The following is a 13212-nucleotide window of genomic DNA, read 5'->3' on the forward strand; positions in this document are numbered from 1 at the left end:
TTTGACATGCTGGCTCACTTGTACTAAAAGACAGTTTTTCAAAAGTTGTCTACGATGTAAACCACTCTTTTACTCGGATGAGTCAGCTTGTCAAATATTAAGTAAAAAAATTTAATTTTCTTAATTATAGCATTTTCTATAGACATTTCATATGTAATCTAAACCAATTAATACATTTATATTTGCACACATGTAAATGACAAGACAATCGTCAAATGAGTCAACTGAGTTGGATGTCTTTGGAGTGTCAAAATAGGGGATTTTGGTGAAATGCCCCGATCCAAGGGGAACTTCCTTTTTTTGCCCCAACTCAAGAAAAGTTTGGTATAATGCCATTTTTTCACTTTTTTATTTTTTTGTTTCCCACCTTACCCTCCTATAACTAACATATTTAGAATTTCTAGATATATTCTGATTATCTCCAAATCAGAGAGTAAATCGGATGTTCTTCATCTCTCTCTTGATTCCCTCTCAACCAAAGCTCGAAATCACTATTTGAATCAACTATTACTCCAAATTTCTTTCTCAATCTAGTCTTAGTTCTCAAATATCTCGGTTGATTTCTCTTTCAACTCCTCATTAAGCTAGAGTGGATCCTAAGAAACCTATGAAAGCTCTCACTTTCTTTAAGTCAAAATTTTCAAAATCATCAAATCGATCGACCTTATGAAGTAAATTTGTCTCTCTTCTTCATCAATCGAAGGTTGAAGTCCCTCCAAAATCATAATCTTCATCAATAAAATAATTAGCAAAAATCAAGATGAAATGTATGACCATAAAGTGTTTGATGAAATGACTACGAGAGGTTATTATGTTACAATGTAATAGAAACACAAGTATGCAAATGTGAGTCTCTTACTTTGCCAATCAAGTGTTTGATGAAATGACTAAGAGAAGTTATTATGTTATTATGTTATAATGTAGTAGGAACACAAATATGTAAAATGTGGGTTTCTTACCTTGCCAATTAAGTGTTTGATGAAATGACTAAGAGAGGTTATTATGTCATCATGTAATGGAAACACAAATATGCAAAGTGTGGGTCTCTTCCTTAGTCAATCAAGTGTTTGATGAAATTCCAAGGAGAGGCCATTATCTCATACGAGTTGATTTATGTTGTTGTCCATTCCATTGGCTAATATCAATTTTTCAATCATGTATAGTTGAATGTTTTGTACTCTTATTGCTTTCCGTTGAATTTGAACATTAATTTTGTAAAATCCAAAGAGAAGAACACATTCTTGGTGTTTCTATGTAACAACTATCTATATCATAGTTTCAGTACAAATCGGTAGTTTCATATTGAAATCCCTTGAAGGGAATCGACACTAAGCCACCGATTTGAACAGTGGCTTAATCTAGAGCTATTTCAGTCCTAATCGGTGGCTTCATGTCGATCCTATTCAAATGAGTTCGACATGAAGTCACTGATATCCACTCCAGCAGCTTGCCTAGGCTACTAGAATTCAAATCGGTTGGCTCATGTCGAATATGCTTAAAGGGAATCGACAGGAAGTCACCGATTTAAAACAACTACCTAAATCATGGTTTCGATTAAAATCGATAGCTCCATGTCGAACTCACCCAAAGACAATCGGTTGTTTCGTGTCGAACTCAACTCTAGTACCTTTGTTAAGCTTTTGGAGTTCAACTCGGTGGCTTTGTGTCGATTCCCTTTAAGCAGATTCGACATCAGCCAACCGATTTGAACTCCAGCCCAACTATAGTAACCCACGCAAGCTACTGGAGTGCATATCGGTGACTTCATGTCAAACTCACTTAAAGGGGATCGATATGAAGCCACCGATCTTTACTTGATTAAATAATTGGTGGATCACATTCACGATAAAAAAATGAAAGAGATTCACAAATATCAAGCTTTTATTAGACATAAATTCACAAACTAAAAATCTTTGTTTTCCTCAACACCATAACCTAAAATTGAAACAACAATAATACGTGAATGCTTATACTTCTCGAGCAGTCTTGGTTCAAGCCTTTGTTCCTTCCTTTGCTTCAAGTTTTTGGAGCTCTTCAATTCTCGGAGTTCATGAACTCGTTACTCCATGAACTCTTTACCCACAAACAAAAGCTTACAATTTATAATTATTTTACAAAGTACCCATTAAGATTAATCTATTACAAAAACTCCACTAAAATCATTAAAACCTAACAACTCCATGAACTCTTTCGAATACAATTTCATATTGAACTATGATTTTAATAGTGTTCATGGAGTAACGAGTTCATGTATGAGGCACAAAGGGGTAACCTGCAAACCATGGCAAATAAACACCCAAATGCTTTTCTAAGCTCTAACTTTTTTTCATACAAAGAAACCAAAATCCTATGAGATTCAATCACAAAGTCGTGGTTATCTTGTTTTACAAAATTAACAGACATGGACTATCTAATAAGTTCTCGTTCTCTTACTATACTTCCCCTTTCAATCAAAAGAGTGTCTCGTTAGCTTAATTACCCACTCTTCAACTAGCATAGAATGCTACCCATTACAACTTATTTTCAGTACCGATTATCCCGTTCCAGCTTCCATGTTAGTAAAATGGATTTGATCTCATCAAACACTTCTATTCATATCTTCTCTTTCTAGCATCCTGGGTTTCACTATGCAATTCTAGAACCTGCAACTTATATCAAATCTAAGTTCTGCAGTCGTTGATATTTTTTTGTCGCATGCTAAAATATTAAGAATAAACCACCCGTTGCAATTGCATAGTTATCTTTCCTACTTCTGTTTCAACCTCCTAAGTTTATGTGTGTCAATTTCACTTCCCATATTGTTTTCTAGAGAGTCTATCCCAGCAAGATACAGACAAAGTAAAATAAAGGAAAGGGGGATACTTAATCTACTCAAATTCCTAGCAAAATCCACTTCACAAATACTTTGTAAGAAGAAACTCAAAGAAAATCTGTAATAACTCACCTCCATAATCTCACTTAAAGAAGAAGAGCTTGACATTGACATTCTCCGAGAGCAAACAATACGTGCAACGGATCAAGTAACACACATAAGAAGTGGAATACCAGATTGTCGAGAGTCTACCAGAAGGTGAATCATCTCTTAGCACATTGTAACAGCTCCTGTTGTTCATAACAAGGTCATGTTGTTGAAACTGGTTAACTTAATGTAGCAAAGGAAACAACAAGACATGTTAAAATATTTCTTCTCTACAAAAACTATTTAGCTCTCGAAGAGGCAACTATTCAACCTCCTCAAATCTAACATATTCTGATATCGCATAATAACCATATTAGCACAATAACATTTATCAATACCAGCTAATTTTGGTAACTTCTATGGATAATTTACATCCATAATGAAAAAAATTCATCCACAAGTAACGAGAAGATGCGACTACAAAATGCAAGACAACTACTATAACAAAAGGGCCATTGATAATCATTCAATATCAAACACACAATCAATCAAACCACAAAATAAAACACAGAATAAAAACCCTAAATTTTTTGTAGTACAAACCCTAGGTTTTGGTAAATAATCAAATCCTAGATTTCATTTCATTGATACAACAGAAAATCAAACTTAAACATATAACATTGTGTAAATTTAGAGATGAAACACTTGTTTGAGATAGATAGAGAATAGTCTTTATAGATTTCGACCTAGAGAGAGAGAGTGGGAGCTTCTCAAGCTTATGATTCAACCTTAGGTATCTTGAAGAGATGAAAAAGAGATTAAAATCGAGTTACTTCGAGTGACAAATTAATTGGAGCAAGAAATTTGAACGAATGGTTCAGTGAAATCGAGCTACTAGTGAGATTCAAGAGGAGAGAGATGAAGAAATCGTTTTCCCCATTTTCTTTCTCTGATTTGGGGATGATCTGAACATATCTAGAAATTCTAGATATGTTATTTATAGGAGGGTAAGGTGGGAAACAAAAAGACGACAAACTTGAAAGAGGGCATTTTACCAAACATTTCTTGAGGTGGGGAAAAAAAAAGAAAACACCCTCCAATCGGGGCATTTCACCAAAATCCCCGTCAAAATATCAGTTCAAGAAGATTGAATTAGTCAGAGGAAGAGGAGAAAGAAGTTGGGTGAATCGAGAGAGATAGGCGTTATGAGGGAAAGAAAGATGAGAAAGAAGTCATGTGAACCAGAGGGTTAAGAAACAAATTAGAGGCTGGAATTTTAACTAAAAACATCCCATTTTAAATTCCAAAGAGTTATCAATATTCAACCACCATTGACTTAATGTGAGATATATGGATCTAAAAGCTAGGATTGGGCTCAAACACAAACACAAACACAAACCTGGTTTATCAAGGGTTTGTCCCAGTCAACACTCTTTCAACTGTTTTATATAATTGTATGATTTTATTTTCATTTCATTTTTGACATTGACTAAAAGAGTCATTACATTCAATATGGTATGAATATATCACGAATAAATAAGATGAAACAAATCACAAATTGAATAAGTCATATGACTAACAGTTTAAAAAGAATTTTGGGTCTTAAAAGTCACATAAAGACTCTCAAGGATATTCCGGGGAGCTGAAAGCCAATTTTTTATCTCTACTTTACAGACTTCACTTCGAACGTAAATCATAGATATATGCATATGGATATCATTTATATATATATATATATATATATACTAGGTGTCCACCGCGTCTTATCGATGGGGTAGATCCCTTTTGGCTAACGCCTTCATGTATGAGCCAACCTAAAATTTGTTGTCTTTCTCCTCATCGATTGTGTTGAGTGTGTCTTGGTGGTGCGTTTATATTGGGAACACACATAACCTAGACGTGTTTGTGTTGCGATACATACACGTCTTGGTTATGCATGATCTCAATATACACGCACCACTAAGACATAATCAACACAATCCATGAAGAGAAAGACCACATAATTTAGGTTGGCTCATACATGAAGGCGTTAGCCAAAAGGGATCTATCGCGTCCGTAGGACGCGGTGGACACGTAGGGTTTATACAATGTAAAACTGAATCACGAATAAAAGAAGATTTTTTTCATAAAGAATAGTTGGTGATCATAGTTCAAACATGTTTAATAAAGAACAAGAGATAAATCAACGACTCACCTCAAAAAACACCATTGTGCTTTATATATCTACTAGCTATAACCCGTGCCTGTAGGGCACGAAAAACTTTGTAATCTTGCGGTGCGAGGGATGTAGGCGATCTTATTTATTTAGAAAAATAATTAAACTGAACAACAATAATTACAAGATGAGCAAGAAAGTGAGAAAAATATAAAAATTTAACGACAGTATAAAATTAACAGGAGAGCAAGAGAGAAACAACAACAGTTTACATGAATAAAGCGATGGAGTAATAAAAATTATCAGTCAAGATAAGCACAAATACGTTATCAAGAAACTAACAATCTTTCTTGAACTAATTATATCAAATATTAATCACCAAACAATAGATACTGTAACATTGATAGCAAAAGGCTAAATTACATAGGAATTTGGCGTTACCTTGAAATCGCTATAAAACAATATGAGCTAATCAAAAAAAGGCATTACCACACAAAATTAACAACAACTGTCTTAAGAAAATAATCTCGTTGGAAAATATTTAAATTATGGTAGTTAATTAAGAAATGTTGAAGGTTGTAACTAATTAAAAAACAATTGCTTTATACACACATGTATTTCTCTAATGGCAACCCTGGAAAAGGTATTCCATTTGAATCGACTACTGCTTCCCACAATTGAAGTCTGCACTATATCATACGAAGTTAGAAAAAATAACTGACAAACATATATATATATATATATATATATATATATATATATATATATATATATACAATAGATAATGAAATAACAACCTGTGTACGAATGACTGAAATAAAATACAAATTTGAAGATCATAGATCAATTTATGGTAACAATTGAGACATTAACATGGAATGGAATAGACATGAATTATTATGAGAATTTTTGTCATAACAGATTTTGCATTCAAAATTTCACAAGGAAATTGATACAAAATTACTAATATCTAAATTGATACTAACACTAATATAATGTCCAACACTATATCAAGTTTTCAATCATATAGATCGGCTATCAAGGCCAAGGAAGCCAACTTTCTACCACAATAACTGAAGCACCGTCAAGAAAATGAAAACGGCAGAAGTGAATGGGTCATTGATTTTTTTGGGGAAGAGATGATAATAGTTAGAGATGAATTAGTTCATCAATTTTTTAGTGGGAAAAATCGAACATGGTTTCATCCCATTAATTTCACCCCTCCTTGGAGATGCTAGGGTAGTTAATATACTCAACCTCACAGTCTTGAAATTATTGCTTCATCGTTTCATAGGGTGATAGGGGTGCACAAAATCCAGATTCGACAGAACTAAGGCAAAGGTTGGTTGTACCAACTGGCCATTTAAGCAAACGGCATAAATAACCTACACCAAACAAAAACTCTAAAACTTATTGGAATAGATGAACACTTAGAATTTCCATGAACTAATTTGAGGAACTTCGAGATGGGTTTATACCAATGCAACAGAGTGAAAGATGATACAACATTGGTTGCCCCATTAATAACTATAACAAGTATGAACATCGATTGCTACATTAACACCCATAGCAAGCATAACCCGAGTATGTGTTCTGATCAAACCACCGAATGATGAGATGTTCTTGAATCGGATATAGGACCACAGAAGAAAGGACTGCTGATGGTTTTCTCAGTGAGATATGTTTATATGGGGAAACTTGGAGGAAGTCGGAAATGGAGAAACCTGAAGGGTTAATTATGTGAAACCGTTATCTATTACATAGAATTTATCTATTACATTAAATTATTGTCTTGTCCGTTCCCATTCTCTTATCTCTCCTATAAAGTTTTAATGGGAGGTAATGTAATTCCTTGAAATCAACCGTTTAGAGGGGAATGGAAAAGACAACAGAATAGAGACAAAATAATTTCACCTACTTAATGGCATGTAACGGTCGAGATTTATGAGAGATAAAGAATTATAATAAAGTATGATTTAATTTCCGAAAAACATTTATGATTTAGTGGTAAAGATTCAATCTGACCAATCAAACCCAAAAAGGACGGTCAGATTTATCATTATAATAAATTAATTTCTCCTCATTAGTGGGTCTCATTCATTTCAACGTAAAGATACATGACCGCATAGACAGTTCAGATTCATCACTTTGTTTACTTTCTTGCATTGATTGGGTGAACAAATTTTATTCTTTTGGGGCAGGTAATAAATCTAAAGGCCATGATCTGAGAGAAAACGCAGGATAGACAGTTCAGATTCATCACTTTGTTTACTTTCTTGCATTGAGTGGGTGAGCAAATGACTGGATTTGTCTCTCAGTTTGTCCCAGTCAACACAGAACATTGTGTTTTATATAATAGATTATATAAAGCACAATGGTTTTTTTGGGTGGACCGTAGATTTATGTATGAGATATTCAGGTCCGTCGGATTATCATACCAAATTTTGTAATTAGATATAATATCAAAGGTTATTTATGTCTTAAATAATAACAAGAAAACTGCCCACATCTTCATCTTTCTAAAATCTCTCTACCAATTCGATTTTAACTACCCACAATCAAAACTATCTCTCTTCACCCATAAATGATCTCTACGATTAGTTTTCAAAATAATCATCTTCTCTCTTTGAAAGAATTTCCTTTCCTGTTTCATCTTTCCATTTTAAAATTCTTTATCATTATAGAAAATTCTTACCCTATGGGTACGGGCTATACCCTAGTATATATATGGAGGAAGGTTAGTAATGGAAGAAAAGTAAAATAACTATGACAAATAAGACTACAAATGGTTAGGGTTGGATAGGAGACATCAAGAGAGAGAGAAAGAGAGAAAATGATAAGGGGAGTAAGATCAATCTTTTATTCTTGACAAATCATCATTAGGTTCACCATTATCGATTGTTATTGTGTATTTTCAGATGATCTCTGTGATTATCTACCCATACCTATCACTAGTTCGACATATTGACCTACAATGATAATTTGCAGTTTGTACCAAATAAATCATTGTTTATTCATTATTTTTTTCTATAAATCTCAAACTTCGAATCAATTTTTAGTTAAAGATCTGATGCAAAATTATTATTTAGATTCTATCTATCCGATTTGTTATGAACTTGGAACGACATAATGGTTGATTGAGATCAAAGAAACAAAAATGAAGCAAACAGTGGTATTATCAAGAAAATGTCAGTTATCTTGAGATTCTGAGTAATTTCATCATTGTGGGACAAATTATTCGGGAAGTACCACCAATGAAGTGTTCACATCAAAGCAAAATAAATTCGCATTAGTCGCTGATTTGCGACATTGAGTTTTATAATCCTATTTGGCTAAAATCACATTGATTCTATAGGCGCCTCATAAAAATATCCCGACGAACAATTCTCCTTGATAGGATATTTGCTTTCTAAAAAATGAAAATAAATTTATATTAGATCTTAGTGGACGGTTGAACACCGTCGTCGACAGTACTTTAGGGCACAACCTTTTTGCATTGAAGATGGCTATTGCGAACCATATAGTGGCACCAAATCTTGTAGCCACTACATATGTCTATGTTACAAATATAAAGTAAATGGTAATATTATTCGCGACAATATGTACCCATATGTACCCTCTTTGGATAACATGGACGGAATGAACTTTTTCATTTTCTGGAAATTAACTTCATTGAAAGGCTGAAAAACGGCAACTGGTGGATAGATACAAGAAGTTAAAAGGACTAAAGATTACATTGTTCCAATATCAGGACGGAAATGTAAATAGTCTTCAACGGACCATATACCGTTGGGCCGTCTGGTGGGCAACTTCGTTAGCCTCTTTGTTTCATTGGACGAAGTGGCTATTGGGTTGGGCCTGTAGTAAAACCCTAGCTGCCAGCACATGTCTCCTTATCTTCCACGGGAGGTCATCTCGGCTGCCCATCAACGAGTTGATCAACACTTGGTTGTCTCCCTCATATATAACTCGTTGTTGTATTTTACGTGAGTCGCCAAGTAAAGTTGTCACCAAACTATGTACTAATGCTATTGGATCGACGTCATTTGCGCCTATATGTGAGTCGCCAAGTAAACTTTTTTTTTATTATTTTTTTTTACGCTAGAGACAGTTGTTGTATTTTACTTCTTTTCCAATTTTTGAGTTGGACGTTTTTCCTCTCCAAAGGTAAAGTATGTGAGGTTGTTGTTTATTTCTTGTAGTACAAATCTGACACCATAGTAAAATTGTTATCATCAAACTTCAAATTAATTGGAAATAAGCAATGAGACTTTTCATCTCAATTATTTTTCTTTTACCCTCAATTAGCCTATGTAATTAAGTCTTGTGACACTTTGACTTGGGTTGAGCATACAATAACAATAGTAATAATAAATTAGTAAAGGAAAATTGAGAAGAACAATGTGACGTTTTTTGAGGAGATATTTTATTTTAGATCACATAATTCATACAATGACAAATTAAGCGATCAAGAAACCCATTTACAAGCTACCATTTTCATCCCATAAGTTAAAAACAACTCTCATATTGTTAGAGGCATTTTGCAAGGCATGCAGCAAGACACGACCCCAGTGCTGCAAGTCATGAAATTTGAAGTTAGTGTTATCATCAAATATAAAAGTCTACTTTAACAACCAAATTTTGTACGAAAATTTCTATAACCTTTAAGGTTATGTAATCTTTATTATACAACTTAAAATATTTCATATATACACATATTATCTTTTGGAAACTTAAAATACATTGAACCAGTCATGCCGAAAAGGCACAAAATTTAAAGTGATATATATATATATATATATAGGAAGTGAGTGAATTGACAAGATGGGTATACCTCTACGGTGGGAAGCACATCTCCTAGCGCAATTTAGGATACAAAATGCGTCTTGTGCCGAAGCTTGTTGGCTGAACATGCCTAGCATAACAAGCACTACCATGACCAACATAATCACATTCCTCGTCTGTTTAACAATTTTAGCTTCCATATCTTCTTACACCAACAAAACACCAAATCTTCTGTACTAAATATATTTCCTTCTCTAAACTTTGATGTGGACTTATTTGTAGGAACAAATGATTTTGAAGTCATTAAGTGTGACAAGTGACATTTGTAGGTAACGAAATCCCCCATATTTTATCTACTTTAAATAAAATCTAAAAGATTTGTGATATAACATGTATGGACATATGTCAAAAGGGAGGCGGGGATTGGTTAATGATTCCTTACTAAACCGAGAGCCAATTGACAAAACAATCCAAAAGATTTTGTATGTTAAATGCAGAATCATATGGGGTGGTGGGATGGGTAAATGATTCCTTAATAAACCATGAGAGCCAATTGACAAAAGAATCCAAAAGATTTTGTGTGTTAAATGCACAATCTGTTGTAAAGCAATCCCACATTGGTGGGAGACAAAAATGTGGTGTTCCTCTTAAGAGGTTAAGCACCCTTCCCTAGTGAGGCCTTTTAAAACCGTGAGGTCTAGGTGTGCCAAAGCGGACAGTAGCACTAGCAGCCCTGAAGGCTGGTCCGCACCATCCTATAACACGCTATCAACACGATTCACTCTAATGTAATGTGGTCTTTGGAGGGTATGTTGTAAAGCAATCCCACATTGGTGGGAGACAGGGGTGTGGTGCTCCTTTTAATAAGCACCCTTCTCTACTGAGGCCTTTTAAAATCTTGAGGCCCAGATGTGCCAAAGCGGACAGTGTCACTAGCGGCCCAGAAGGCTGGTCCTCACCATCCTATAACAGAATCCTATATTTTGTAAGAGATTTTTTTCAGCTAAAACTTTTAAATATATTAGAACTAGGGTGGGAAAACGGTCCACGAACCCGAGACCCAGCCCGATCCGCCCAGACGGTTTACACCAGAAAACCGAAAGCTACCCGAGCCGGGCATACCCGGCCCGATGGTTCGGGCTTATAGGCGGGACTCGGACAGGGGCTCAAATCTGAGTCCCGGTCAAATAAGCCCGTCTGATACCCGAGCCCGATGCCCGATGATTCAAAACCTTGAGATCTTTAGATCCGACGACCGAGGTATCGCGTCTCTTCGGGGCATACCTCAGCCGTTGGATCAGAAGGGGCGTCTGGTATAAACCCTAAGACGCCCCTTGAACCCTATAAAAGCCCTAATCCCATTCCAACTACCACTTTATCTTGCCGCCTCCTCTCTTTCTCTCTTTCTCATTCTCATCAAATCTGAGAGAAACCAACTCCATTGAACCCTAAAAAGCTTAAACCATTACACCTTCTCATCTATTCAACTTGTTAGAAGTGATTCGAATATGAATTTTGGATCCGTTAGCGGAGCTGATTGCTGAGATAGAGCTGATATGCGAAGCAGGGCTGGGAGGCAAAGCTGGACTCCGAGACAGAGCTGGAATGCGGAAGCTAGGCTCATGTCGGTGATTAGTGTTATCCGTGTATAATGTCGGTTGTAGAGAGAGAGTTGTAGAGAGTCGGTGAGGCGGTGGGATTAGGGTTTAGTGGCTAAATAAACTAAACCTTAAGGAGATATCAGTAGCACAATCTCACGAATCTCTTGTGTAAAATAATTTGCTTATCATACTGGAAATGATCGCGCCGTTGTCGCCGTGGAGTAGGTCTCACCAACCGAACCACGTAAATCTCTATGTTTTGTTCTTGATTGTTCTTTACTATTCCTATTCTCTGTCTTGGATTGTTCGTATTGATCACATTAACCCTGACTGGCATAACAAACTAGTATCAGAGCTTTGGTTTTGAGGTTTCTGTGATGGCGAAATACGAGATAGAGAAGTTCAATGGAAGTAACGATTTTAATCTTTGGAAAATTAAGATGCGAGCAGTATTAGTTCAACAGGTTCTGCCGAAGACGTTGAATGGGAAGGCTGCACTTGATGAATCACTTTCAGAAGCAGAGAAAGAAGATCTCATGGTCAGATTCTACTCTGTTTGAGCAATGAGGTCTTGCGGGAAGTAGCGACGGAAACTACAGCCGATGGGCTATGGAGTAAGCTGGAGACAAGGTATATGACGAAATCTCTAACTAATCGTTTGTACTAAAGAAGAAATTATTTAGCTTACAGATGTTAGAAGGGGAATCGTTGAAAGACCATATGGATGAACTCAATCGAGTATTCTTAGATTTGGCAAATATAGATGTCAAATTCGAAGAGGAAGATAAGGAAGTACTATTGCTTGCATCCCTGCCCCCATCATATGAAAGCTTTTTTGATTTTCTTATGTCTGGTAAAACAACTACAACCTTTGAGGATGTTAAAGCAGCATTGAACTTGAAGGAATTGAGACGCAGGTCAATGGAAGAAAATAAGTCAGAAGATGGTTTGGTTGTGAGGGAAGGTCGCAGCATGTGGTCGATGGAAAGGGCCGTTCACGGTCTAAATCGAAACCTAAGAAGTACAGATGCTTTAATTGTAAGAAAGAGGGACACTTCAAGAAGAATTGTCCTGAGCTTAGGAAGAAGCCAGGTGAGGCAGCAGTCCTTGAAGAAGATGATGGTAATGTCTTGGCAATCATTGAAGAACGTCATGAAGCTATGGTTCTGGCGATCAATGTCTGCATCGCTGAAGAGAGGTGGATTTTGGATACTGGTTGTACGTCCATGTATGTCCTCATAAGGAATTGTTTTCCACTTACACAACCATTAATGGCGGTAAGGTGTTAATGGGAAACGACGCTCCTTGTAAGGTGTTTGGAATTGGTAGTATTCAAATCAAGATGCATGATGGTGTTGTGAGGACTATAACATACATCAGACATGTTCCGGAATTGAAGAGGAATCTAATCTCTTTGGGAACTCTGGATGATAATGGTTGCAAATATGCTGGTGAAGGTGGTGTTCTTCGGTTTTTCTAAGAGGAGTCTTACAATTATGAAGGGGTTGAAAAAGAATGGTCTATATGTGTTACAGGGTAACACTGTTACCGGATCTGTAGCGGTATCATCATCAGACAAGGAAGTTGAGACTACCAAGCTATGACATATGCGGTAAGGACATATGAGTGAAAGGGGGATGGCTATATTGAGCAAGCAGGGTTTACTCTGTGAGCAGAAGGTTGGAAAACTGGAATTCTGTTAACATTGCGTCTTCGGGAAGCAATGTCGGGTAAAGTTCAGTATAGCAGTTCATAATACCAAAGGAACTCCG

General features: G+C 35.9%; 2 long non-coding RNA genes across 2 annotated transcripts; both read right to left on the reverse strand.

Annotated features, from left to right (window-relative positions):
* Positions 1-2142: 2142 nt before the first annotated feature.
* Positions 2143-3807, reverse strand: LOC147567596 (uncharacterized). The gene is made up of 3 exons (XR_015237807.1): positions 3646-3807; positions 2945-3102; positions 2143-2272 (listed from the first exon to the last, which is right to left on the reverse strand). It is a non-coding gene; the product is annotated as an uncharacterized LOC147567596 (long non-coding RNA).
* Positions 3808-9525: 5718 nt separating this feature from the next.
* LOC147567597 (uncharacterized) lies at positions 9526-10160 on the reverse strand. Its single transcript, XR_015237810.1, has 2 exons — positions 9889-10160; positions 9526-9628 (listed from the first exon to the last, which is right to left on the reverse strand). It is a non-coding gene; the product is annotated as an uncharacterized LOC147567597 (long non-coding RNA).
* Between the last annotated feature and the right edge of the window lie 3052 nt (positions 10161-13212).

The sequence above is a fragment of the Eschscholzia californica genome, unplaced genomic scaffold (assembly GCF_041429995.1).
Source record: "Eschscholzia californica isolate CP2 unplaced genomic scaffold, dmEscCali1.0.p SCAF_1, whole genome shotgun sequence".
Lineage (NCBI taxonomy): Eukaryota > Viridiplantae > Streptophyta > Magnoliopsida > Ranunculales > Papaveraceae > Eschscholzia > Eschscholzia californica.